This window comes from Macaca nemestrina, chromosome 9 (genome assembly GCF_043159975.1).
Source record: "Macaca nemestrina isolate mMacNem1 chromosome 9, mMacNem.hap1, whole genome shotgun sequence".
NCBI lineage: Eukaryota > Metazoa > Chordata > Mammalia > Primates > Cercopithecidae > Macaca > Macaca nemestrina.
In genome coordinates, this window is record NC_092133.1 from 35,609,036 (window position 1) to 35,636,822 (window position 27,787).

Here is a 27,787-nt window from a genome sequence, read left to right on the forward strand (position 1 = left end):
ACAACAGAAGAGGGTTATCAGCAGTTTATTTACCATCAATTTTACTTCACACTGTTGTCATATGAAATAATTTTGGCCAACACTAATGTTAAATGGGGGGATGTGTACACACACATGCACATAAACACATACATATGTATACATACAGATTTTTTATGAGAAACTGATAATCCTAATTAAGCAAGGATTCATGAACAGATTACACCCTAAAAACAACATACTGTTGATGCAATTTGACAAGAATGAATTTGTACTTATATTTCAGTAATTATAAAAACTCTATCAAGAATAACCAATAATGAATTAAACTGTCCTAAAGACAATTAACTGTTATCTACCCTGTATTCTTCATCTAGCTACACTGGGATTATTCTCACTGTTCCTGCTTTTTATTTGAATGGCCAGGTACTGACCATTCAAAATAAAGTCTACATTTCCCAGCCTCTCCAGCAGCAAGGTGTGGCCATGTGACTAAGTTTGACCAATGGAATATGAGCAAAAGTAGTATACATGGAACTCCCTAATCCAAAAATCTATAATGCTACAAAATCTAAAATGTTCTGAGTGTCAAAATGATGCCACAAGTGAAAAATTCCACTCCTGATCTCATGTAACAGGTTGCAGTCACAATGCAGGCACCCAACACATAGTTTATTCAGTGTCCCCAAGGAAAGAAAGACCCTCCCAGCCCCCATCAGCTGCAATATATATCTGCACACACCCGGATTCCTCTTCACAAGCATGCCCACAATGGGTAATAAAACGACATGTGTATATGCCAGATACACCAACTGTAGGCTCCCCACAATGCCTCACATGGGGCCAAGATGTACTGCATTACTATTACTCACTATGCTCTTTTTTTTTTTTTTTTTTTTTTTTGCTTATTCTCTGCTCTGTAGTATAACGATATGGTTGAAAGTATCGACAAGGTCTGCTTGATATCCACAGAGTAATGCAAACATTCCAAAATGTGAAAACAATGTGAAACCATTCTCTGGATCTAAGCATATTGGATAAGGGATACTCAACCTGTAATATATAACTTCCAGGAAGTATCCTTAAAGGAAGTGAGATGTGTTCTTCTCTTTCTCCTTCTGATGACTGCAATGTAGGTGAAATAGCTGAAGTTAGTAGCTCTCTTAGACCATAAAGTGTCTTTGGAAAATAACAGAATCCGAGCACAGTGGGGAAATGTGACACCATGGCAAACCACATGAGTCCTAAACTGACTACTTCTGGAATTTCTAACTCGACAGACATGAACTTCTATCACATTTAAGTCTCTGGTACGTGGTTGCAACGAAATCTAATTCCAATTCATATAACCTCTACACGAATATATGTGCCTTATTTTCCTTCTTTTTTTTTTTTTTTTTTTTTGAGACGGAGTCTCGCTCTGTTGCCCGGGCTGGAGGGCTGGAGTGCAGTGGCCGGATCTCAGCTCACTGCAAGCTCCGCCTCCTGGGTTCACGCCATTCTCCTGCCTCAGCCTCCTGTGTAGCTGGGACTACAGGCGCCCGCCACCTCACCCGGCTAGTTTTTTGTATTTTTTAGTAGAGAAGGGGTTTCACCGTGTTAGCCAGGATGGTCTCGATCTCCTGACCTCGTGATCTGCCCGTCTCGGCCTCCCAAAGTGCTGGGATTACAAGCTTGAGCCACCGCGCCCGGCCTTCCTTCTTTCTCTAAACAATCTCTCTCTACTCTTTTACTGGCTCCTTTTCTGCCTCCTGCACCCTTACTATGGGTATTCCCTAATTCTTCATCCTTAGTCTTTTCTGCTCTTCTCTAAGGTTTAGGCCAAACATTCTTAAAAAAACATCTCTATGTCTCATCTATTGAGCTCCAATTTTATATTCAGCTGCCTATCATTCCACTAGTATGCGACATAATTATATAGGAATATAACTAATTTTTAAAACAAAATAGATAAACAGACAAAGTGGTGGTAGAAACAATAATAGTAGTTGTGGTGGTAATAAATAGCTAATATTTACTGAGCTCCTAGTATTTGCCAGTCATTGTTCTCAGAGCCAATCCTCACAACAATCCTACAAAGTAAAGTTTTATCACCATCTCCATTATACAAATGAGGAAATGAGGCCCAGACAAATTAAATAAATTGCTCAAGACACAATGTACTAAAGAGATCATTCAAACCTAGGTCCCCAGAACCCATCCTCTTAACCAGCACACACTAGACCTTCTTCCAAAGTACTATCACATATTCTTCCAGTTCCAAAATGGCAGCATAGAAGCAAGCTGGCTTCATTCAACTGCCCCACAGAAAACCAAAAACAAAGTGCTGAGATTATCACCAGCAACGTCCCAGAATTCAAAATGAGGAGGAGACAGTTTCAGGGCCATGGAGAAGTGAGAAAACCTAAGCAGGAAACAAAAACCGAACTTCCATAACCATGATGCCCTTTTCCCCAACCAGCTCAACACCAATAATGCAGAAAACTTCCCCCACGACTCACAATCACTATACTGGAAAAAGAGAATCAGATGGACAACCAGCTTCCCACCATCTTAGGATCTCTGGCAGGAGACCTGTCCCTGCCTCAAATTACAGGAAGTGTTGGGAGTATGTAAAGGAAGAAGTATCCCTGAGGACAGCCAGAGACAAAGAGGGGAGGGAGGACTACTATTCCCAGCCCTAGAAACTCTGCTCTGTGACTCCAAATCAAAACAGCTGTTCAGCAGCACCACACTGTAGGAGGTTCATTCCACAAGTCACCTGGGCATGAACCCATAGCCAGTCTTCCCACACTACTGGTATATCTCCTGTGGGACGCCCCCATGCAGGAGGGGCAGCATACTGACTAGTTACTAGAACCGAGGCAAACCTGGGCTTAAGGTGCCAGCTGGTGCCGAAAAAGAGGCAGCAATCTAGCAGGAAAAAAAAAAAAGAAAAGAAAAAGAAAATCAAGAGGTATATTATAAAGAATCACTAAGCAAACAGATAATAAAAACCAAAACAAGTAGATCCAAACGGGAGCTTGCAAAACAGAAAACAAGGCAGAAAGAAAAGACTGGAACAAAGAACTATCCTTCAATGTAAAGATACAGATGTACATCCACAAGAAACAACAGCAAACAGGGAACCAAGGCCTCTTCGAACAGCAAATCAAGGAACCAGTAACTGACCCTAGCAAGACAGCAATTTGGGAACCCTCTAACCAAGAATTCAAAATAGCCATTTTAAGGGAATTTGGCGATCACCAAGATAACACAGAAAAGCAATTCAGAAATTGATTGGAGAAATTTAACAAAGAGATTGAAATAGTACAAGAAATCAAATCTTGGAACTCAGAAATACATTTGTGAACTGAAAAAGTCATTAGAGGCTCTCAACAGCAGAAAGATCACACAAAGGAAAGAATCAGTGAACTTGAGAGGCTATTTGAAGATACAAAATTGAAGGAGAAAAAAGACGAGCGCTGCCAAGTATAAAATGCAAATGTTAATAGATCTTAAAGGAGAGGCAGACTGCAATACAGTAACAGCAGGGGACTTCAACACTCCACTCTCAGTAAACGACAGATCATCCAGACAAAAAAATCAACAAAGAAACATCAGAGTTAAACTATACACTAGAACAAATCAGCCTGACATTTCTAGAACATCCAAGTGCACAGAATACACATGCTTTTCATCCGGACATGGAACGTTCTGCAGAAAAGACTATATCTTAGGCGACAAAACAAGTCTGAACAAATTCAAAAAAGCAGAAAGCATGTGAACTACAATGAAACAAAACTACAATGAAACAAAAACTGACTACAATGGAACAAAACTAAAAATCAGTAACAAGAGGAAGTTCAGGAAACACAAACACATGGAAATTAAGTAACACTTGAATGATCAATGAAGAAATTACAAGGAAATTTAAAAATTTCTTGAAACAACAAAAATGAAAATATAACACACTACAATCTATAGAATAAAGCAAAAGCAGCAGTAAGAGGGAAGTTATAGCAATAAATGCCTACATCAAAAAAGCAGAAAGACTTCAAATAATCTAATAACGTGCCTCAAGGAACTAAAAAAGAACAAACCTAAATTTACCAAAATTAGTAAAAGGAAAGAAATAATAAAGATCAGAGCAGAAAGAAATAGAATTTAGACTACAGAAAATTAACGAAATAAAAAGTTGTTTTTTTGAAAAGAGAAACAAAATCGACAAAACTTCAGCTAAACTAAGAAAAAAGTGAAGACCCAAATAAAATCAGAAATGAAAAAGGAGACAAAACAAGTGAGACCATAAACACAAAGAATCATTAGAGACTATTTTAACATCTATATGCCAACAAATTGGAAAACCTGGAAAAAATGGACAGATTCCTGGACAAATTCCTGGACACATACAACCTATCAAGATTGAACCATGAAGAAATAGAAAAACTCAACAAACCAATAAGGAATAGCCAGACTGAAGCTGTAATAAAAAGTCTCCCATTAAAGAAAAGCCCAGGACCTGATGGATTCACTGGTGAATTCTACCAGACATTCAAAGAATACCAATTCTGCTCATAATCTTCCAAAAAACTGAAGGAGAGGGAATACTTCCCAACTCATTCTACAAGGCCAGCATTACCCTGATTCCAAAACCAGTCAAGGACACAACAAAAAAAGAAAACTATGGGCCAGTATCACTAATGAACATAGACGCAAAAATACTAGAAGACCAAATTCAACGGCACACTAAAAAGATAATTCCCCATGAGCAAGTGGGATTCATCCCAGGGAGGCAAAGATAGTTCAACATGTGCAAATCAATAAACATGACACATTAACAGAACCAAGAACGAAAAACCCTATGATCACTTTAATAGATGCTGAATAAGTATTCAATAAAATCTAATATCCCTTTATGATAAAAACCCTCAGCACATTGGGTATAGAAGGAATATACCAATAATAAAGGCTATATATGACAAATCCACAGCTAATATCACACTGAACAGGGAAAAATTGAAAGCCTTTCCTCTAAAATCTGGAACAAGACAAGGATGCCCACATTTACCACTTTTATTCAACATAATGCTGGAAGTTCTGGCCAGAGCAATAAGGCAAGAGAAAGAAACAAAGGGCACCAAATTGGAAAGGAAGTCAAATTGACCCTTTTTGCAGACAAAATGATTTATATATAGAAAAATCTAAAGATTCCACCAAAAAATTCTTAGAACTGATAAATTCAGTAAAGTTGTAGGACACAAAAATCAACATACAAAAATCAGTAGATTTATATATGCCAATAGCAAACAATCTGAAAGAGAATTCAAGGAAGCAATCCCATTTACGACAGCTACAAAGAATCAGTTTAACCAAAGAAGTGACAGATCTATACAAGAAACATTATAAAACACTGATGAAAGAAACTGAAGTCGAAACCAAAAATGGAAAGATATTCCATGCTCACGAATTAGAGGTATTAATACAGTTAAAATCACAATACTACCCAAAGAATGTACAGATTCAATGCAATCTCTATCAAAATACCAACGATATTCTTCATAGAAACAGAAGAACAAATACAAAAATTATACAGAATCACAAAAGAACCTGAATAGCCAAAGCACTCCTGAGCAAAAGAAGAAAACTGGAGGTATCACACTATCTGACTTCAAATTATACTACAAAACTCTGGTAACCACATCAATACGGTATTAAAATTAAAACAGACACACAGATCAATGGGACAAAATAGAGAATCCAAATATAAATCCATACATTTAAAGCCAATTTATTTTTGACAAAGGCACCAAGAACATAAAATGGGTAAAGAACACAGTCTCTTCAACAAATGGTGCTGGAAAAACTGGGTAACTATATTGAGAATAATGAAGCTAGGACCTATGTTTCACTGAATACAAAAATCAAATCAAAACGGATTAAAGACTTAAATGTAAGGCCTGAAACCATCAAATTGTTAGAAGAAAACATTGATGAGTTGCTCCAGGACATTGATCTAGGCAAAGATTTTTTGTGTAAGACCTCAAAAGCACACGCAACCCAGGCAAAATAGACAAATGGAACTAAATCAAGCTAAAAAGTTTCTGCACAGCAAAGGAAACAATCAAAGTAAAGAGATAACCCACAGAATGGAGAAAATATTTGCAAACTATCCATCTGGCAAAGGATTAATAACGAGAATATATAAGGAGTTCAAACAACTCAACAGTAAAAGAACAAATAAATCAGATGGATTTAAAAACAGGCAAACGATCTGAATAGACGTTTCAAAAGACGACATTCAAATGGCCAACAGGTACATGAAAAAAATGTCCAACATCACTATTCATCAGAGAAATACAAATCAAAACCACAATGAGATGTAATCTCACACCAGTTAAAATGGCTTTTATAAAAAAGGCAGGGCATAACAGATGTTGGTGAGGATATGGAGAAAGGGGAACTCTCCTACACTGTTGGAAGGAATGTAAATTAATACAGCTACCATGGGGAACAGTATGGAGGTTCCTCAAAAAACGAAAAATAGAATCATCATATGATCCAGCAATTCCACTACTGGATATATATTCAAAAGAAAGGCAATCGATATATTAAAGAGACATCTGCACTTCCATGTTATTTTTTTGCAGCACTATTCACAATACCCAAAATATGAAATCAACCTAAGTGCCCCTCAATGGATAAACGTAGGAAGAAAAAATGGTACATATACGCAGTAGAGTATTATTCAGCCATGAAGAAGAATGAAACTGGGAGTCTCTCTGAACCTATTCTGGCTCAGAAGGTTGCCCCCGATAAAAATAATTTAAAAATAAAACAAAAAGTGTTTTAAAGGACGATATCCTGTCATTTGCAGCAACATAAATGGAACTAGAGGTCATTATGTTAAGTAAAACAAGCCAAGTTCAGAAAGACAAATATCATGTGTTCTCACTTATACACGGGATCTGAAAAGCACATGTCTTGAAGACAGAATGTAGACTGGTGGGTACCAGAAGCCAAGAAGGAGTGTGGATGGGGAAGATAAAAAGAGGTAGACTAATGAGTACAAACACAAAATTTGATAGAAGAAATACAACCTAGTGTTTGATAGATCAGTAGGATGACTAAAGTTTACAATAATCTATTTACATATTTCAAACGTTTTTAACAAAACAAAACACAACTGTGTACGGTGATGGATATCCCTATTTACTCTTATTAGATCTTTACAAATTATATACATTTATCACATGTCCCCCCCACCAAAAAAATGGATGAATTGTATAGTATGCAAATTATTTGTCAACAAAGCTATAACCAAAATAAGATGCTATCACAGCTTAAGACTTTTAGCGTCCCCAACAATCACAAGTCATTAAAATATCCTCCATAGTAATAAATTTGATGTTTCCACAGATTAATTTTTAGAAACTGCCAATTATTACTTAGAAATATGTATGGTAAATAGATGATCAAGTAAGATCATATTCTTTTGAGGACAAGGGATATGACCATCAAGTCATGAGAACGGCTTTTTTTTTTTTTTTTTTTTTTTTGAGACAGAGTCTCACTCTGTCGCCCAGGCTGGAGTGCAGTGGCACGATCTCAGCTTACTGCAACCTCTGCCTCCAGGGTTCAAGTGATTCTCCTGCCTCAGCCTCTCGAGTAGCTGGGATTACAGGCACGCACCACCACACCCAGCTAATTTTTGTATATTTAGTACAGACAGGGTTTCACCATGTTGGTCAGGATGGTCTCGATCTCCTGACCTCGTGATCCGCCTGCCTCAGGCTCCCAAAGTGCTGGGATTACAGGCGTGAGACACTGTGCCCAGGGAGAATGGTTTTCTTATGTGGCTCTACAGGTTCTAAAAGCAGTTTCAAAAGACAAATTCCAGAGAATATTTATTTGCTAGAATAAATGCATGTCCCCAAAAACATTACTTTAAAGGGGGCAGCATTCATCTAGGTGAATAAATTTTTAAAGTACCAGACTTTTAAAACTACCACTTAAATAACCTAATGCCTAAAACTGAATATATTAGAAATTGAACTTGTTATCTTTCTCCAAGACCCATCCGAGATCCTTTCCCAATGCCACTATCAATGACACAGTATGCTTGATATGTCAGGCTCAAATTCTGTGGTATTCTGACTCCCAGTTCTAACCCCATATCTTACAAACAAGAGGTATCATGTTTTCTATGTTTACATTATTTCTATTTCCACATTATTCCACAGTACAATTGAAATGCTGTACTCTTCAGTAACTCCCTCTACTTAAGTTTATCAAACATACAAAGTTGCCAAGGCAGCCTTAGTCAAACGGTTTTCATTGTATGACTCTCAACAGAAGTCCTGCCACCTATTGGATCAAATTTAAGTTTTTCAGCCTAGCCTTCAATATTGTCCCTTAATTCTCCTTCATTACCCCATACACAAACAAACTTAACAAATCATATCTCCTCACTACTCATCAGTAAAAATCATTCTATTTGTGGAATACTGTTAAGATCGCTTGTTCGTCTCACTCAGTTCACATACTGTACTCATTCTTGCTCCCAACTTCACATCATTCCCTCCAGAGTTTTCTTCTGTCCCCTCCAGTCAATTTGTTACTCTTTTATTTCCTTCAAGATCCTTCTGTTCCATTAGGCCTAAATAACCTGACATAAATACTGCTGTATTTTGCACTCCTCAACTTAGAGAACATTCAGTAGTAGAACTGGAAGGATCTCAAAGATAGACCAGACTAGGACTTATTTTGTGTATGAATAATGTTCTAAGCAGAGGGTTAACTTTCATAAGACTGTGGTGTCAAATACTTTGGAAATCTGACAGCTGACACATGGAAGCCCAGAGGTATCCTATAACTTGCCCTAGTTTTCAGTTCGGCAAGGACAAAGCCAGAATTTGAATCCCAGTCTCCTAGGTTCCCATCCAAAACGAAGACAAATCTAAAGATTACTGCCCCGGCTGGGCACGGCGGCTAACACCCATAATCCCAGCACTTTGGGAGGCCAAGGCAGGCAGATCACAAGGTCAGGAATTTGAGACCAGCCTGGCCAACATGGTGAAACCCCACCTCTACTAAAAATACAAAAATTAGCCAGGCGTGGTGGTGCGCCCCTGTAATCCCAGCTACTCAAGAGGCTGAGGCAGAAGAATTGCTTGAACCCAGGAGGCAGAGGTTGCAGTAAGCCGAGATCGCACCACTGCACTCCAGCTCTGGGCGACAGAGCAAGACTCCATCTCGGAAATAAATAAATAATACTGCCCAGTAATATAATTCGTGCTACATTCTACATTTTTGTTTTTGTAGAGATGGGTCTCACTATGTCACCCCGGCTGGTCTCAAACTCCTGAGTTCAAGCAATCTTCTCGTTTCGGCCCCCCTACAAAATGCTGGGATTACTGAGCCACTGTCCCAACCCATTATATATTTTTTAAAGCAGGATACAAAGTTTATATATAACAGCAAGAGATTCCAGTTTAAGTATGTGTGTGTACTACGGTAATAGACACACAGAAAATAGAATGGGGTAATAAACCCCAATGGTAAGTTACTTTCAGGTGGTGAAAATATGGTTGTATCTTCCAAATCCTCTATAATGAATACATGTGAACTATTAATGTGTTTAATTACAAAGTACTGCCCTAGACCCTGGTTGGAATATTTTATAATATATGGTCATATACTGAATTTATGACAGTACTAATAACTCAAAAAGTTAAAACTACATGACATTATGAAGTCAAAGACACACTCCTCAACCTTGATGTTAATGTTTTGTCTCCACTGAGGGGGGCAAACTGCAAGTTAATAAACTGGCAGCCAAGATCTTATCCTAGTTTTTGAAGCACTGTCCCTCACCAAAGTGTTAGAAGCATGAAAAGTTTCAGGATACCCAAGGAAGCAAACAAGAAACACAGTACAAAAAAGAAATACTATGGCAAAAAGGGAAAGAACAGCAATGTCACAGTGACAATACCAGAGGCAAAAACAAAGAACTACATGGCTCCAGGGGCTTGTCAACTCTGGTACTTAATTTAAATCACTGCTTCTCACACAAAGGATCAAGAGGCATAAAAGTCACTAGAAATTATGAACATATTGAGAGATGGTCACAAGTTCGAAACAGTTATGTGGGATGGTAAGAGAGAATTACTGATCATATAAACAAATCAAGACTATTTATTTTCCTTCTGGATCTTCTCCTGAAATGAAAATGTGAAATGAAAGCACAAAAGTTCTGGGAAGATTCATGTGATAAAAAAGTTCAGAACTACCAAAACAAGTTAATAAACTCATCTTTTCCTAACACTGGGTTTTTAATTGCAGTTCAAAATCCCTAATCCAAAACTTGTGGGACCAGACAAGATTCAGAAATCAGAAATTTTCAGATTTAGAAAAGGTTAATATGGTAAATGTTCCATATGTCACAAAATATTCCAACCAGGGTCTAGGCAAAATACTTCGTAATTAAACACATTAGTATTTTTTCTTCTTCTGTTTTTGTTTGTTTGTTTTTTGGAGACAGAGTGTTACTCTGTGGCCCAGGCCGGAGTGTAGTGGCATAACCTCAACTCACTACAATCTCTGCCTGCCAGATTCTAACGATTCTCCTGTCTCAGCCTCCTGAGCAGCTGGGACTACAGGTACGTGTTGCCACACCCGGCTAATTTTTGTAATTTTAGTGGAGACGGGGTTTTGCCATGTTGGCCAGGCTAGTCTCGAACTCCTGACCTCAAGTAATCTTCCAGCCTCAGCCTCCCAAAGTGTTGAGATTATAGGCGTGAGCCACCACACCCGGTCTACCTTTTTTTTTTTTTTTTTGAGACAGAGTCTCACTCTGTCACCCAGGCTGGAGGGCAGCGACGCGATCTCCACTCACTGCAACCTCCACCTCCTGGGTTCATATGATTCTCGTGCCTCAGCCACTCGAGTAGCTGGGACTACAGGCACATGCCACCATGCCCAGCTAATTTTTGTATTTTTAGTAGAGAGAGGATTTCCCCATGTTGGCCAGGCTGGTCTCGAACTCCTGGCCTGAAGTGATCCGCTCACCTCAGTCTCCCAAAGTGCTGGGATTACAGGTATAAAAAAAGAAAAAAGAGAAGAAAAAAAAAAGAAAGAAATTATGAACCTGAAACTGATTACATCTCAGAGGTGAGATCATGAGTTGATTTTGTTTCTTTCCTGATTTTCTAAATTGTCTGCAGTGAACATGTATATCATTTACAAAACAAGACTTGTTTTATTAAATGGGGGTGAGGCAAGACCCAAGTATAAAAACTGACCAACTTGCAAATTCAGTTAAAAAGAAATAATAAGATCTTGTTCAGAGCTTAAAAGCCAAGAAAATAATTTAAAATAGTTTTAGGTTTAGAAATTTTTACTAGTACAAATTTTTTTTTTTTTTTTTTTTTTTTTGAGACGGAGTCTCGCTCTGTCGCCCAGGCTGGAGTGCAGTGGCCGGATCTCAGCTCACTGCAAGCTCCGCCTCCCGGGTTTACACCATTCTCCTGCCTCAGCCTCCCAAGTAGCTGGGACTACAGGCGCCCGCCACCTCGCCCGGCTAGTTTTTTGTATTTTTTAGTAGAGACGGGGTTTCACCGTGTTAGCCAGGATGGTCTCGATCTCCTGACCTCGTGATCCGCCCGTCTCGCCCTCCCAAAGTGCTGGGATTACAGGCTTGAGCCACCGCGCCCGGCCACAAATTTTTTAACTAAACACCATTAGCAGTAGGGAAAAACCCTTACTTTCAATAGAACATTTATTCACTGACATGTAAAAAGTGATAATGTTTTATTAACTCATTTTTTAACTTGCTACCTCCCACCCCCCAAATGTTTTTCTCACAGTATGACTCTGACACTCCTGTGAGAAGTGGATCCCATGTAACTGTCACTCACTCCTTGAATCTGGCAAGCTTGTGATACCACAGAACTTCTACGGCTTGGTCACAAAAAGTAATGCAGTTTCCACCTGGTTCTCTCTAGATGCTCACGCGTAGAAAACAGCCACCATGCTGCAAAGAAGCTCAAATTAGCCTATCTGGGTAGGTAGGTGTTCTGAGGGACAACCAACATCCATCACCAGGCATGTGAGTGAAGAAGCCTCCAGGTTCTAAGTACCAGCCATAAAGTCACCACCAGCTTTTGAATCTTCCCAGCTAAGGCTTAAGCAAGCCATCTGTGCAGAAACTGTCCTGTCTGAATTCCAACAGATCCATAGCACAATAAAATGGTTGTTTTACACCATTATGTTTTGGAATGGCTTGTTACAAACACAACAAAAGGTAACGAGAAAAAAAAGTGCCCTTTCCCAGCTCGGTAGCTTTACATTACACACACACACACACCACCCCTAAAATCAAGTTTTTCTCAACTTTAAGGAAGGTCCAATCCAATGTGCAATTTGGCAGACCTGTTTAAATAAGACAGTTTCCACTTAGGAGGCTTAACAATTTATCTCAAATATACCCCGAATACCTATGATATGTAAGATACTTTGCTAGATTCCTAAGACACAAAGATGAATAACATATAGTCTGTAGTTAAAAGTTTACAATCTAGGGAGAGGAAAAAATGGGTACACAAATAGTTTATGAAAGTATCTAAGTGCCAAAATAGGATTATAAAGTGTTAACTCTGCCACAAATAGTTATAGCATCATTTTGGACTTAAAAACAGCATTTGGGTCCTTTAGGAAAGTAGATGGGCTTTAGTAAATGCCTAGGAAAAGGAAGACTGGAAAAAAAAATGAAAAATGTGGGCCTCGTTATATGTTATGTTTAGATTGTGAGATTATGAGTGTTTTCTGTTGTCCTTTTAAATTTACTGTATTTGCTATGTTTTCTACAGTAAGTCATATATTAGATTTTTTTGAGGGGAAAAAAATAATATTAATCTTAATTTTTTTTAAAATGTGTTTAAACTACACTTGAGAGGTCATTTAAGTAGTTAACAGGTAATACATAAATTGGCTTGATATTTGCATGTGAATATGCAAAATAAATTTAGTATTTAAGGAAAAATGCTAGTGTAATAAAAATTTCATAAGTATGTTACTTGATTTACTATTAATATCTCCTTATTTTCCCTTTCCTAGCCAACTATATTTACATGTTCTTCTCAAATAACAAACACTCAAAAAGCTCTCCATTTTGGTCATGACATTCACTCTTTCTGTCTCCCTCCCTGTATCTGTCTGTCCTCATTTCTAACTCTGCCCTTCTCTCTACATCTCTGATTACCCTGCTTTCTAACTTTGCCTAGGTGACTGTCCCGCTCAGTGTTTTTGACTTCTCTGTCTCTGACTAACCTTCCTCTCTCTCTGCCTATTGCATGTGTCTCTATGACTATGTGTGTAGCTGTCTTTGAACGCCTCTCTTGGATTCTGCCTTTCTGTCTCTCCCCGTTATCCACCTCATTTTCAATACATTGTTGCATTTAATTTTCCTTTTAATATTTATAAACAAGCAGAGCTGGTTTTATTAACCCTATTTTAAAGATAAGAAAACAGAAACAGGACTACTGGCATAAAATTTGAGAAGTCAGGATGTAAATCCAAGTGCTTCCCTTCTTTCTTTACTATTCTTCTGGCATTCCATGGCAAAGAACTTGAAACAGCACAACTGCAAGCCAATAGTAACACTACACACATTCAGATTCTTTTCTAAGAGACAAATATGATATTAAGGAGTGCTACACACCTTTTGCCCACATTATTCACTCTGCACAGGTTAAATGGTCATGAAGTGTCAGCCATCTGCCTATCCCAGAAATCCGTATCATCATGTTCAGTTTGACCTATGTTATTTGGAAACCTCACAATACTAGACACTAGAATCTATTTTCCAACAGTGCTTCTCTTCTTCTGTTTTTATCCCTAGTCCCAACCCAGCCACATATGGCATTTAAAAAAAAAAAAAACAAAAAAACAAAAAACAAGAAGGACAACAAATACTAATAAAACTGAAGGGTGAATTTGAAGAACGAAAAACTATACAGAAGGCTAGCATGAGACAGTGAAAAATGGACACCAAAACTCAAAGCAATTGGTCCATGTTTTATTAAGAGAAAATTCTCTCCAAATGCAGGCTTACTACTGCTGAGTAACACCCTATAACTTTTCCTCTATCTAAAGCTTTGACAACTGGAATTTCTCTGTAATTCAATAAGCTCTTAGGAGTTCCCTAAGCTTCATCCATCCTGCTGGGCTCATTATTAGATAATTCTAAATGTTTTCTGCACTAGCTAAGAGCACATTTTCTTGTGGGTAGCACAACAGAAGGAGGGTACTCTTTCAAGACATGAATAGCCTAGTTCCATTTCTTCTCACTTCTCCTATAGGTGAGAAGTCTACAACAAATATAATTCAACAACTAAAAGAAATGTCTAAATTATAAACTTAGGTTAGTGGAGTTGTCAAAGATCATCCTACAGGTCACAAGTTTCATACACAGTGTGAGGACTAATCATATATTTACATAAGCTAATGACAAATCTATACTTTTGCTTCTGGCACTAGTTCATTTACTTATGTCTAATGAGTTGCATGAGGGCCAAATAAAAAATATACCAGCCTTTTCTTTCATTCTGGTGAGATTATTTGTGAATAGTTAGCTTATGGAGCTAATGAGGACAAGGTCACAGACTCAAACTCCATGCTGGCCAATTAGCTTTGCTGTGTGTTTCTAGGTTCCATGGTCACAGTCAACAACCTTAACCTTGGCTAAGAAACATACTGATCATTGAAGCATTAGGGGAATGAATATACATGTATCAACAAAATCCATACTTTCAGAAAAAATAATACAAATTAAAAATAGTAATAACAACACCACTCCAATCTCTAATATTATACTAAACCTGACTAATATGTGCCTCATTCAAACAATCTTTAATCTTTTCAACCATGCAGGGTTAGTCTAATCTGTCTTACAGATGACGAGAAACTCAATTCAGAATGATCATATGAACCAAAGTTACATCTAGTGAACCTGGATTCAGACCTTGGTCTGTCTTGACTCCAAAGCATAGGTTACTGCCACAATGCTACATGGCCTCTCCAGAGCACCTCAGTGACCTAGGACGATCAACAAAATGTTCCTATTCAGAACTAGTCAGCACACTCATTACTGAGCATCCACTATGCATACACACACACTATAGCTGAGAATTAGTATACTTTCCAAAAATTCCTTTTAAGCAAAAAACAGTCAAGGAACAAAAGTGTTGAAATGATTTTTGTTGTTGTTGTTAATTTTTTTATAGAGACGAAGTCTCGCTTTGTTGCCCAGACTGGTCTCGAACTCCCGGCCTCAAATGAGCCTACCTCAAAGGATCTCAAAGTGCTGGAATTACAGGAATGAGCTATTACACCCCAGCAAAAAGTGTTTAAGATTAAAACATAAAGGAAAAAATAACACATAGCATACAAAGTAGATTTTAATGGAAGTGACTTTCTATTGTCATAGCTTTGTATACAAGTCTGGTGTGAAAAAATAGTTTTCTTGCTGATTCGTAACTAAAGGTAGAAAGAAGCTGGCAAAACATAGCACAGGCATACCACATCAAAAAAAGAGAGTAAAGGAAACATTTCCTAAGCATCTGAATCTGCAGATATCTGGTAGTCAATATGGCACTTGAAGGAAGTAAAAAATACATACTTCAATTCTAAACTCCAAGACTTTGCCTTGACCAACAAACCATTTTTCTCTATAAGGCTTTCCTCCTTGGTTTTTCTCAACTCTCACTCCCTGCAGATACACACATACCAATGCCATCATTAGCATCAGTCACTAAGAAATGCCATCTTGAAAAAATGAAGGTCACCAAGTCTCCCAAACCCTACCCAACAGGCTTAAATTTTAAAGTCAAATAGTCTGGCTTAAAAAAAATAAAAATAAGGCAGGAAGAAAAAACTGTTCCATAAACGTCTATCCTAGTCAATATCTGAGTCATAAAGATAGATAATTGTTCTGCCACAAGCTACAGAAGTGCATTCTTACCACAGGTTGTAAATGAAGCACCAGTTCAATTTCAACAAACAAGGTACAAATCAACATTTGGAATCTCTGGAAAAACAGAAACACAGCAAAGTCCAATAACCCTGCACAACAGCATTTTAGGAACCTCTAAAATTGAAAAAAATCTAATATAATTTTTATATAAAATGCAATTGCTAAAACACAAACTGCAATCTGAGAACTTCTATTTAGAGTATTTTGTAAAGTTTGTGAATTAAGGATGACTATCCTCATTTTACAGATAAATGGAATTTCAGGAAAATACCTAAAATTATCATCACTATTATCATAATCATCAACAATAGCAACAAAATAATGAGAACTTTATTTGTACCCAGCACTACTAAGCCATTTATGGTCACATCTCATTTCATCTTTGTAGACACCTTGTGACACAATGTTATTTACCTCCATTTTAGAGATTAGGAAACAGGCTCAGAGAAGTCAACTAATTGGCCCAATATCAAAAACTACAGGTTGAGAATCCCTAATCCGAAAATCCGAAATCCAGAATGCTTAAAAACTTTTTTTTTTCTTTTTTTTTTTTGAGACGGGAGTCTTGCTCTGTCGCCACGCTGGAGCGCAGTGGTGCGATCTCGGCTCACTGCAACCTCTGCCTCCCGGGTTCAAGCCATTCCCATACCTTAGCCTCCTGAGGAGCTGGGATTACAGGCACACGCCACCACACCCGGCTAAGTTTTTTGTAGTTTAGTAGAGAAGGGGTTTCATCATGTTGGCCAGGATAGTCTCCATCTTTTGACCTCGTGATCTGCCCGCCTCGGCCTCCCAAAGTGCCAGGATTACAGGCGTGAGCCACCGCGCTCAGCCCCAAGAACTTTTTGACACCACCAGTGGAAAATTCCACACATGACCTTATGTGATAGGTCTTAGTCAAAATGCAATCCAAACTTAGTGCCATGCCCAGCAGGGTCTCACTCTATGGGCCAGGCCGGAGTGCAAAGGCGCAATCTCTGCTCACTGCAACCTCCACCTCCAGGACTCAAGCGATTCTCGTGCCTCAGCCTCCAGAGTAGCTGGGACTACAGGCGTGCACCACTACACCTGGTTAATTTTTTGTATTTTTAATAGAGGTGGGGTTTCGCTTTGTTGCCCAGGCTGGTCTTGAACTCCTGAGCTCAGGCAATCCGCCTGCCTCAGCCTCCCAAAGTGCTAGGATTACAGGCGTGAGGCACAGCGTCTGGACACAAATTATTAAATTATTAAAAATACTATATAAAATTACCTTCAGGCTACGTATATAAGGTATATATAAAACCTAAATGAATTTCATGTTTAGATTGGGGTCCCATCCCAAAGAGATCTATGTATATGCAAATATTCCAAAATCCGAAATTTGAGACACTCTGGTCCCAAGCGTTTCAGAAAAGGATACTCCAACCTGCAGTAAGACACAGCACTAGGATTTGAATTCAAATTTGCTCGAGTTTGTACACTAAGCTAATGCAACTTACTGTCATCCTCTCGTTTTTTGGACCATTTTCAAGTGTTCTTCAATCAATAAATTCAGAATAAACACAGCCTAAAAGTATCTAACTACACTCTTACACCCCTTTAAAACTTAATTGCAGAGGTCGGGCACAGTGGGCACAGTGGGCACAGTGGCAAACGCCTGTAATACCAACACTTTGGGAGGCCGAGGTGGGAGGATCATTTGAGCCCAGGAATTAGACCAGCCTGGACAACATAGTGAAATCCTGATTCTACCAAAAAAAAAATTGATTGCAGAATTACCATTCTATATAAGGGGAAAAAATAAGACAATAAGCAACTTGCTTAGTCTCAAAGCTTAATGTCAAGAAAAAATGAAACAGATGGAATATTTGTCTATTTATATTCTGAATTTCAACTGTGACACAAGACACAAGACCTGCTGGGGACAGGTATTAGTTGTAGCACCACCCTATCTGAGGAACGTTTACTGCTTTATGCTTCCACCTGTGTGATACTGAAGGGAGGTTATAACAGCAAGAGACAGTTGTGTGTGCTGAGGAAGAGTTTAAATTCTGGTGGGCCTTAAAATCCAGATGAAGTTTTAAATTGACTCCACAGGTGGTAACGCCCTAAGGTCACCTCTTCACGAGGAACCTGGCATAAAAACATTTGCATGGTTCAGATTCGTTTCCAAAGACACTTTCCCCCTATTTCTTAACTAATTTGATCTTCGTATAGACATGAACCTGGTTTTAAAACTCAACTGACCTAGACTGGAGACTGGGGGATGGCAAGGTTATACCCGAAACATGCTTTAGAGTTCAAAGCTTTTGAAGGAATATCACTTCTGCTGAAGCCCACAACCCTGGAAGGCAGCAGGGGAAAGAACATTATCCCCATTTTTCAGACAAGGAAACTGAGGCTGGCGTAAACAGACTGCTGTACAATAGATCACAGGTCCAGCCAAGTGGTCGGACTGAGACTTCTCCCAGGATATCAGACTCCAAATCCTGTGCTCCTTCCCGTAAACAACCGAGAGGCGGCTGCACGGACAAACTTTAAAGACCGGACTTGGGATTTTTCGAAGGCCTGCCAAGAAAAAGCAGGAAGTACCTGCTCCTTTATAGATTGCTCACTCCCAGCCCGTAGCCCGGGGCTCCCGGGCAGCGGAGAAGACTCAAATGCGAGGCACGAAGCGAAGCCCGGAAACCGCCAGCAGCCCCGGGGTCGTCTCGGGGGCAGCCTCGGCGGCCCACGTCCCCGCCGCCCCGAGGGGGTCGCCAGGGACCCCGCTCAATGCCTGCTGAAACCCAGAAAAAGCACGTCCTCTCCGCCAGGAGCATTTGGGGCGAGCGCCCAAAGCAAGCACGAGCCCGGGTGAAGGCAAAAGAGCCCCAAGAGGGTGCCTCTCAACCGCGGGCCCGCAGGGGTCGGAAGGCGGGAGATTCCCAGTAACCTCCGCCCCAGGCGGGGGGCGGCCCCTCGCGTCACAAGGGGGAAAAAAAATACCAGCAACAAACGAAGGAATGGAAGTCTTGTCCCGGACTGTGAAGGGAGAAGCGGAGATTAAAAGTCCTAGCTTGGGGTACTCAGGGAGGGGATCTGGGGATGGTTGTTACCCGCGCGCTGTCGCTCTCCGCTTCCGCCGTCTCCGCGAAGCTCTATCTCTTCCGCTCGCGCCGCTGGGGCGCGCGCCAGGCCTCGGCTCCGCCCCCCAACGCCGCGGGGCCTTCTGGGGGTTGTAGTTTCCGCGAGGCCCGGCTGCGCCCACTGAGTTCAGGTCACGTGGGGAGAAGCTGGCAATATGGCGAGTGCAGGAGGGCGTGTACGCTGCTGTCCCTTCAACCCTCCCTCATTCCTCTCAGCTATATACGTGCTCAAATCTCCTCACATCCCACTCAGTCATACCATCTCACTTATTCCGTTCACAGCCAAGTTTCTTGAAAAAGATAATCTACACTCTGTCTCTACTTGCTCATCTTGTTCACTCCACACTGCAGCTTCCGCTTCCATTGAAAATGTCTCGTTGTCTAAGTGTCCTTGTTGCCAAACTGATTGGAGGTATTTTCGGACTCATCTAACTCAAGCTTTAGTCATTTGACGCTATTGGGCATTATCACTTATTTTCTATGACACTATCCAGGTTTTCCTTCTCTCAATTCATTCTACTCGGTTTCCTTCAAGAATTGTTGTTATAACTTACCTCTAAAATACTGGTGTTTTCCAGAGTTCTTAAAATTGGGGTGGGAGAAGGGACACTCCAGCCCCTTCTCACCTGAGCTCATTGTTTGTATTCTCAACTTCCTAGACAGACCTTTCCTCATCCATGTCCACAGGTATCTCAAATGTCTTTGAAAAGTGAACTACTGGGGCCAGGAACAGTGACTCCCGCCTGTAATCCCAGCACTTTGGGAGGCCGAGGCAGGTGGATCACCTGCGGTCAGGAGTTCAAGACCAGCCTGACCAACATGTCTCTACTAAAAGTACAAAAATTAGCTGTGTGTGGTGGTGGGCACCTGTAATCCCAGCTACCCAGGAGGCTGAGGCAGGAGAATTGCTTGAAAGAGAATCGCTTGAATCTGGGAGGTGGAGGTTGCAGTAAGCCAAAATTGCGCCACTGCGCTCCAGCCGCCTGGGTGACACAGGGAGACTCTGTCTCCAAAAAAAAAAAAAAAAGAAAGAAAAGAAAAGTGAACTACTACTCCTCCTCCCTACTTTTTAACCCGATTCCTCCTTTCTCACTTCCTCTTCCTCCTATATTCAAATAGTCACCAAATCTTGTAGATTCTATCTCCTAAGTACACCTTGAATCTGTTCCTTCTTCAGGACTCTTAACTCATGACTCAGCTGCTCCTGCGGCCCCACCCAGAGGGGACTCAGAGCATGAGGACTGTTTTCCACACCCCTATGATTTCATCCCCAACCCATCAGCAGCACCCATTCTCTAGCCCCCTGCCCACCAAAATGTCCATAAAAACCCTAACCTCTGAACCTTCAAGGAGATTGATTTAAGTGATAACTCTTCATCAGTTAAATTCTTTACTGCTCTGCCATGGTCTCAGTGAATTGGTTTTGTCTGTGCAGTGGGCAGGAAAAACTCACCAGGCAATCAGAATCCAGTATTGTGATTGGGAGGTTCAGTGAAGGAAGATTTACAGCAAATCTTATTGTAGGGTAGGTGGACATGGGCATTATTTTAAAAGTTCCTGAGGAGGCCCACTGTGGTGGCTCATGCCTGTAATCCCAGCAATTTGGGAGACTGAGGTGGGAGCATTGCTTGAACCCAGGATGTCAAGACCAGCCTAGACAACATAAGGAGATCTCATCTCTACCAAAAAAAATTTTTTTAATTAGCCAGGCATGGTGGCACAAGCCTGGAAGGCTTGGAAGGCTGAGGTGCGGAGATTGCTTGAACCCAAGAATTCAGAGTTATGATGGGCCATGATTGTGCCACTGCCCTCCAGCCTGAGTAATCCTGTCTCAAAAAAAAGAAAATTAAATATAAAATAAAGTTCCCTGGTTATTCAATTATTCAACAAAATATGTTTTGTTGCTTACTATGTACCAGTGCTGGGTACTGAGAAAACAACAGTGAACAGAATATTACCTGGCCTTGTGGAGTTTACATTCTCTTTGAAGAGACAGCTATTAATCAAATGATTCCATACCAAAAATAAAAACCAACAAAAAATCCACAGTTGCCAGCTATAATAAGAATTATGGAGGAAAAGTATTGTAATTGGTCCCTTTCCCCTTCTCTTCCGCCTGACCCAGCCCAGATTGGGAATCAGTTTATGTTTCTTACCCTGTCAAACAAAGCCTGTCAGGAGCTAATCTCCTCCTACCCCCTCCCATGGACACCTTAGGTTTACCAAACTGCTGTGGCACTTGCTCTTTAACCTTTGCATAAGCCGTCCCTCTGTTTGGAAAACCCTCTCTCTTCTCCTTTGACTAACCTATACTGCTGTCTAATTCTCCTCTATGGGATTCAGAGGAAACCCAGTAGAACACCAGCCACATGAAAGGATTTTCTGAGGATTGTGCTGAGTCAGATGATAAGCCTCAGGCACTAAAGCAGTGGGCTCAGTAAGGGACCCAGAAACAGTGAAATGTGGCCTACAGGGACCTGGACTGTGTTATCCAGTTTAGATGTAGCAGGCCAAAGCCAGCATACCCACCCTTCAAAACACAAATCAAGTATCATCTCCTCCAAGAAGCCTTTGCTGAACTTTGCCCCCCACCCCCACCAAGACAAATTAGTGCCCCTTTCCTAGACACTCATCCCACCCATGTTGGCCTCTCTTCCAGTGATATGCTAGATCCAGCTCATACCAACTTTGTTATTTATTATTTATTCATTTAATTTTTTAATAGAGATGAGTTATCACTCTGTTGCCCAGGCTGGTCTCGAACTCCTGGGCTGAAGCAGTTCTTGCACCTTGGCCTCCCAAAGTGCTGAGATTACAGGCATGAGCCACCACCCCCAGCCTCATACCAGCTTTAAAGAGACAACTGTTAGATGTTCAGGAATTTTTGCAAGCCGGTTTAAGCCTTTGGTAGTTTGAAATCAGCTGTGATTTGTAGTGTGTGTGTGTGTGTGTGTGTGTGAATACTCCATGGAAATCAGCAAATGACAAATCAGGGCTTCTTTTTGTTGTTGTTGCTGTTGAAGAGACAGTTTACTAGCATATCAGTGCCTTTGTCATATCACACATCTACATTATATTGTAATGTCCACTCCCCAATTAGAAGAATTCCTTGGGTCAACTTCATTTAGCAAATATGTATTAATTTTTATTACCATGCACCAGAGACTTAGCAAGGTGATGAGAGGGCACACGGTGGAGAATACACAAGCATGGTCCCTGCTGTAATGGAGCTTACAATCCAGCAGATAAGACAAGAAATAAGCAAAGAACTCTGTACTTTCAAATGGAGCAAGGCTGCTGTGCAGTAGAACATCCTGGCCATGAATGACAGTTGATATGGTTTGGATTTGTGTCCCAATCCAAATCTTATGTCGAATTGTAATCACCAGTGTTGGATGTGGGGCCTGGTGATTGGATCATGTGGGTGTATTATTTCTCCCTTGCTGTTCTCGTGACAGTGAGTTCTCATGAGATCTGATGGTTTAAAAGTGTGCGGCACCTCCCTCTCTCTTTCTTTCTCTTACTCCAGCCATGTAGGATGCACCTGCTTTCCCTTCACCTTCTGCCATCATTGTAAGTTTCTCCTGATGCCTCTTTGGCCATGCTTCCTGTGGAGCCTGCAGAACCATGAGACAATTAAACCTCTTTTCTTTATAAATTACCCAGTCTCAGGTAGTTCTTTATAGGGATGCAAGAACCAATGACTACGGTGGTGGACATAAAATACTACACTACTTTAACAAGATGGTCTAAGGAGACCTCTCTGGGTAGACAACCTTTCCACTGAGCACGGAAGGATGAGAAAGAGATGGAGAACCGGGGACAGTGTGCTCCAGCCAAAGGGATCAGACCGCACAAAGAAAGAGCCAGGCTGCTTGAGAGACAGAATGGTCCATTTTCCTGGAGTGGAGAGAGTGTGGGTTGAGTGGTCTAGATGACCTGAGGTGGTAATTACAGCCAGGGATGCACAGCCTCAAGGCCATGGTAAGAACCCTGGATTAAATTATAGCCATCAAAAAAAGGGGGTTTTAGAAAGGGGATGATGTTATCTGATTCACATTTTAATACAATTGCTCTTGCTTTGGTTTAGAAGACTGGAATAGAAGTTGGAGCCCATCTGTTGCAGTAGGCTAGGTGAGAAATAATGAAACAAAGTGCTTGCAGTGGGATGGAGAGAAGTGGATGGATTTGATCTTTTGAGTCAACAGGACTTGCTGATGGATTGAATATAGGAGAGGATGGACTGGTGAAAGAAAAAGAGGACCCAAGGGCACTGATAGGTTATATCCATCTCTGTATCTTCAGCCCCTAGAATTGGGCCTTGCACATAGTAGGTATACTACAACTGTGTTGAATAAACTTATCCATTTTACGTGCTAAATTCTGTGCCCCATCACTGTCACATTCCTTAATACAAGGCCTCTACCAGTCCATATAGTAGTGTTACGAAAATTAGGAAAAAGTGTGCCCTTCCTCCAGATGGTCATGGCCCATCATCAGGGTGCAGAATATGGACTAGATTTCAGCTACCACTTACCCCCTTGGCTGGTGCCCTTGTGCAGTGCACAGTCTGCACAACCACATTCAGCAGCCCCAGCTTAACATCCCTGGGAGATGGTTTTGTGGCATTAAGCCCAGTATTTATGAGGAGAATTTGAGGTCCAGGGGAAGGAAGCTGCTTGCCTGGGGTCACCAGAGCTACTCAGAGCTGCCGCTATGACTGAGATTCAAACCTCTGCCCTCTGAATCTCTGTGGGCTCTTTAGCCTCGGAGCCACACTGTCTCTCCCACATCACTCAGCCCATCAATAATACACTAAATTCAAAATGGTGACTTTACTTCCTTGAGTTTCTCATCTGTCTCAGTTACTATTGTTAGAGTAATTAACATTTACATAGTATCCAATATGTGCTCAGTGCCTTACAAAATACAATAAAGGAACATGAAACCAAAGGACCTTGTGTTTTGTTTTTTTTTTTTTAACAGAATAAATAAGAAATGGCTGGTTTAAAAGGCCCTTAGCTCTTGGATAAAATGAGCTGTGGTGTATTGGTTTACAGTGATGCTATAAGCAATATATATTTTTTTAAATTGCTCATGTGCGAGCTGTTTTTCTTTTGCATCCTGGACAAGAAGGAAGAAATATTGGAGCAGCTGGCTTCAGAAATGTAAAGTAGGGAGAAGGTTGGGGGTGGGTCTCAAAGACATAAGGAAGAGAAGGAAACACCCTGGAGGAGGAAATGCACTGTCCCTTCATAATGAATAGTATTTAACAGTTAGCAAGGGCTCAATGTGTGCCAGGAGCTGCGCTAAACCCTTCACATGCCTGATTTGAGTCAATCCTCACACAGCCTTACCAGGTAGGATCTATAAATGCCATCATTTTACATTGGAGGAAGCTGAGCCAGAGAGAGATTACATAATATGCCCAAGGCTATGCAGCTAATAAGTGACAAACCTGAGATTTGAACCAAGACAGTGTGGCTCCAGAGTCTGAGCTGTCAACTACTGCTGTATGCCGCCTCTAATACAGATGTTCCTGGTGCCAAGTGCCCTGTTTCAGCAGTGTGACCCTTTCAAGTCCTGCGATAGCTAACAGAGGATATCTGGTTCTCAGACACATAGGAATTGTATGTTGCCTGTCTGCTCAGTGATTAAGGCAGGGTTATCTGCAGCCTAGCTTCAAAATGGACAGTTTGAACAAGGGATATATAAGACAAAAAAAGTGTTTGTAAGGTGATATAAAAGACCAAACCCTGCTGGGGGACATTTTACAATCTCCTCTGAGTTTCAGTATTCTCCCAATATAATACCATAATTACCCATACGGTATGGAAGATGGAGGAGAAAATGTTATCTGGAGAGAAGGATTAAATAAGCCTTCTCCTTGGAAATGTGGGCTGTGATTGGTCCCTCCTAACTTGAGGATTCTTTTTTTTTTGTTACTTTCAGCTCATGAGCACAGAGGATCCACATTTTACTGGGCTTTTAGGTACTGGATTCTCCCCTCACGGCTAGTGTGGGTAAGTGCCACTATTTAGAACTGCAGGGGTCTCAGGCATCAACTGGAGTAAAGGTATGATTTTGGGGGACAATAGGAGGGCAGGGTATCAACACGTAGCTTCCATTTAATTCCTGAGGAAAAGCAGGATAGAGAACTCTGAAAGACCCCAAAGTCTAAGTTAGGAACCCAGAGAACTCTAGCTCTAACTCAAGCCACCTTAAGAAGGGCATGGTAGCAACTGCTGCTTGGGTGGAATCTCTGTGCTTGACGTCATAGCATCAGATGGTAATATCCAATTGTGAGTTATACCAGCACTTCTCCCCACCCTGCACCATATCCATACACTCTCTCACAATTAGCTTTCCTGCACCAAGGCTGGTCTATCCACTTCCTGATCTCAAGGCTTGCATGTCTAAACTATCCGATGCCACAATGCCCATTTCAGGGGTAGGTCTCGGCAATATTATGCTCACATTCATCTTGACTGTATTATCTGAGAACAAAGACTTCTTAGAGCTATAATTGATAACTACTCTGGTAATTTCTTCCACTTAGAACCTCACAGCTCAGCTCTGACCAAGCCAGTCAGATATTTAGAGCTGGACTCTTTGGTTCTAACATGCCCTGATTTTGACATCTCAACTCCTGTCTCAGGAAGGGCAGCAAGCCACATCTCTCACCCCAAGGTGCTGCCAGGGGCCCATGGCATTGATTAGAAGCTGCGCCAAGCACCTAGAAGGAGCTAGAAGGCAATGCAAATGGATATAGAAACAAACTTGAGACTAGGACCCTGCAAATGTCTACTGCTATAAAACATATAACCTTAGATGATTCACTAAAACTCAGCTTCCTCATCTGTAAAATGGAGACCCACCAGACCACCTGTCTCATCAGGTAATCATGAATATTTAGTCATATAATGGATAGGAAATGGTTTCATAAACTAGCTAACAAGGAAAAAGGTAAACGTATATCACATAAAGTTTTGCTCCTAAGGGACAGATCAGGGTGAGGAACAATTAGATTTTTCAAATTGCGATGCTGATTCTTTTTTCAGTCAGGAGATTGGTAGAGGCTAAGTGACTCTTCTTCAAGGTTTCCTTCCCAGGACACAAATTCTTGGTTCCAGACCCTCTCCCTTGGCCCCATACCACTCAAAAAGGCATGGTCCCCAATCAACTGCCACCTAGTGCCTTACATATACAGTTGACTCTCCATGTCTATGAGCTCTGCACCTACAGATTCAACCAACGGTGGATAGAAGATGTGGTTAGATTTAAGATGGTTGCATCTGTACTGAGCCTGTATGGACTTTTTTTCTTGTCATTATTCCCTAAACAATCAGTATAACAATTGTTTACACGGCATTTACATTGTATTAGGTATTGTAAGTAACCTAGAGATGATTTAAAGTATACAGAAAGGGATTAAGATGGCAGATAGGAGGCAGGATTAGCTTGTAGTCCCTGTTTAGAGGAACAGATCGGCATATGGAGACTCATATCATAAACTTTTGCTCCAATAACTACCACAAGAACGTACCAGGAAAGCCAAGATAATCCATAGACCCTTTAAAGGAACTGGATCACTGCTGCAGGCTCTCTGAGACATGGAAAAACTGTGAGTCTGCTTACTTTCTCAATGGGGAGGCTTGTGGTTTGGGGCAAGTTCTCAACCCTAATCACCGGCTGCCTGGAAACATACTCGGTGCTGTTTGGGGACGGGGTGGGCACAGTAGGAGTGAGACCAGCCTTTAAAACTGTGGGCTGCATGGGAGTGCGGTGAGGCCTATGACGGCCAGATTTCCCTCACTTCCCTGGCAGACTGTATGACTCAGCAGAGGCAGCCATAATCCCCCTGGGAATAAAACTCCATTGGACTGGGAACCACAACCCCCTCCCCCACAGCAGCCACAGCAAGCCCTGCCCAAGGAGAGAAGAGCTCAGACACACCTATCCCTGCCCCTATCTGGTGGTCTTTCTCTACCCGCCCTGGTAGCCAAAGACAAAGGTCATAATCTCTTGGGAGCTCTATGGCCTTACCCACTGCCTGAGAAACATGAATATTTAACCAGGGCAATATTTACCTAGGACAAGTCTGCATCCTCCTTATAGGACTGCAGCTGATGCACTCTTGAAAGCACCACCTCCTGGTTTTATATAGTTTGGCTGTGTCCCCACCCAAATCTCACCTTGAATTGTAATAATCCTCACATGTCAAGGGTGGGGCCAGGTGGAGATAATTGAATCATGGGAGGAGTTTCCCCCATACTGTTCTGGTGGTGGTGAAAAAGCCTCACGAGATCTAATGGCTGTATAAATGGGAGGTCCCTGCACAAGCTCTCTCTTGCCTGCCACCACGTAAGATGTGACTTTGCTTCTCCTTTTCCTTCTGCCATGATTGTGAGTCCCCCACAGCCATGTGGAACTGTGAGTCTAGGCTAATAAACCTCTTTCCTTTGTAAATTACCCGGCCTCAGGTATGTCTTTATTAGCAGTGTGAGAACCGACAAATACAGTAATTTCATACCAGGTAGCGGGGTGCTGCTGTAAAGATACCCAAAAATGTAGAAGTGACTTTGGAATTAGGTAACAAGTTGAAACAGTTTGGAGAGCTCGGAAGAAAACAGGAAGATGTGGGAAAGTTTGGAACTTCCTAGAGACTTGTTGAATGACTTTGACCAAA

General features: G+C 41.0%; 1 protein-coding gene across 4 annotated transcripts in view; it reads right to left on the minus strand.

Moving 5' to 3' along the window:
- Positions 1–19,155, minus strand: part of LOC105478430 (R3H domain and coiled-coil containing 1 like) — a 102,715-nt gene extending 83,560 nt beyond the window's left edge. For 2 of the 4 annotated variants that reach the window (XM_011735716.3, XM_011735718.2), the window contains exon 1: positions 19,069–19,155. The gene's annotated coding sequence lies outside the window, so the exon portion shown is untranslated. Of the gene's footprint in view, positions 1–18,217; positions 18,667–19,068 lie in introns of those variants that run through there. The other 2 variants (XM_071069337.1, XM_011735717.2) reach the window with 2 other exon arrangements.
- Between the last annotated feature and the right edge of the window lie 8,632 nt (positions 19,156–27,787).